Source organism: Pteropus vampyrus, unplaced genomic scaffold (genome assembly GCF_000151845.1).
Source record: "Pteropus vampyrus isolate Shadow unplaced genomic scaffold, Pvam_2.0 Scaffold32, whole genome shotgun sequence".
Taxonomy (NCBI): Eukaryota; Metazoa; Chordata; class Mammalia; order Chiroptera; family Pteropodidae; genus Pteropus; species Pteropus vampyrus.
Window position 1 is genome coordinate 7,387,709 of NW_011888813.1, and position 1,882 is coordinate 7,389,590.

A 1,882-nucleotide genomic window follows, 5' to 3' on the forward strand; every position below is an offset into this window, starting at 1 on the left:
GTGGAGTCTCTGAAGCTGGAATCCCACACCCAGCTCTCACCTGCGAGAAATTTTAGTCTTCTGTTCCTTGTGCAGGAAGCACATTCCCCTTGCCTCATCCTTCTTTTAATTTATGTAGTCAATGGGTTTTTCACAGATCCCCCATGCCAAATTGGCAGTTTCTTTTCTTTCTAAAAATCTGTTTGGGTAAATAACCCTTAGAACACCCCTTGGCCTGGTAGAGCTTTCTTTAAACATACATATGCTTGGTATAGCTTTGATTTCAGGCTTTAACCAATGTCGGGGCTAAGTCCTGATCTCTAATTACTCATTAGAGATTTTTGTGATTCCTGAGGCATAATGACCATAAAAAGGAAAAGGAAAAGAAAAAAAAAAAACTTTACAAAAAGTGTACACCTGTGCCCTGACTCAAGGCCTGAGCTGGGGACCTGCAGGAGCAAATACTCACAAGTGAGAGGACCCAGAACAGGCTCAGTGCCCCATAATGAAGGCCTTGCATTACCTTTAGCACATTTGTGGGAAGTATTTTTACTCCTCGGAAGCCATTTGCCCTAACTCTAATTAATACTTCACCTAATCTTCTAGTAATACCACTAATTGTTCACAAACCAGCAATTTAATCAACGTTCTGCTAACAGGCAAAGTTTTTTTTTCTCCACTTTTTTGTGCTCTGACACAGTGCGAACTTAGGCAAGTATGTCCCAATTGCTTTGTTTCCATGTAATTTAACAGCAAGACATTATTTTCTCATAAGAGGTGCTTTGAATTTTTACTGCTAATGAATAAATTAACTAAAAAAGGTTAATCTGCCTACATGTTTATGAAACATTATGCAAATTGTTCTCCAAAAGGTTTAATGGTAATTGAAAGCAATTGAAAACCATGGTACATTTCCCCCAATTTTCATCTATTTTTTTTAAAGTGTACAGATTACCTAGATTTTTACATTTTACAGATGTGTATGTAGAGGGGATTTTGTGAGGTTCTGACATCATTTCTGTGGTTTGTTAATCAATGAAAACATGTAGGGTCTCTAATTTTGATCAGGAATGGCACTGACTTTGGTAATTAATTTCAAAGTAAAGCTGTAAAAATGAAAAAAATGTATGTTTAATATTACACTGAGCAGCAAAGGAAGTAATTACGTTTAGATACTCATTGTAAAGCTTTCACAAAATGGTTCTTGCATCAAGTTCAAATTGTGTGCAGTTTATGACCTGCTATTCACTCTGGAGGTATTTTACATGAATGGCACAGGTGTTGAAGGCTGAAAAGATATGGATCACTAAGTATTTATGTGTCACTGTGTAAGAAAACGTTGCCTAATAAAGGACTTATTTTTCCCATCTCATCCTCCTCTCCCTCAGTGAAGGTGGGCTGATTTACCTATTGATAAGAGCATTTTAAGAAAGAAAAATGTGTACACACGTGAGAGAGAGAGAGAGAGAAAGTAATGGAGGGCATATAATGGGGAGTATATACAGAAATGAAAGGAAATAACAATTTTCTTATTTAACTCTGAAATGTTACATGTCTGAGAATCTGGAGGAATGAATAAGTCACTGAGAAGTCTCTGTCACAATTAAAAAAATCAATTATATAAAACTGTGATCTTCATGCCTTTTAGTCTCAGGATACTTTTACATTCTTAAGGATTATTCAAGATGCCAAACAAGTTTTGTTTATGTGTGTTGTATCCAGTTGTGTGATGGTAAATGTTTAACAACAGGCTCTTCAGGACAAAAAAAAAGGCCTAATACATAGCATTTGCTAATATCTGTGTTAGCAATACACCTGTGATGACTGATTTCAAGCAACCAATGTGAGGTCACTGAACTCAAAGCTGTGAAGAGAGGCACACAATCAGCTCCATAAGCTAGTA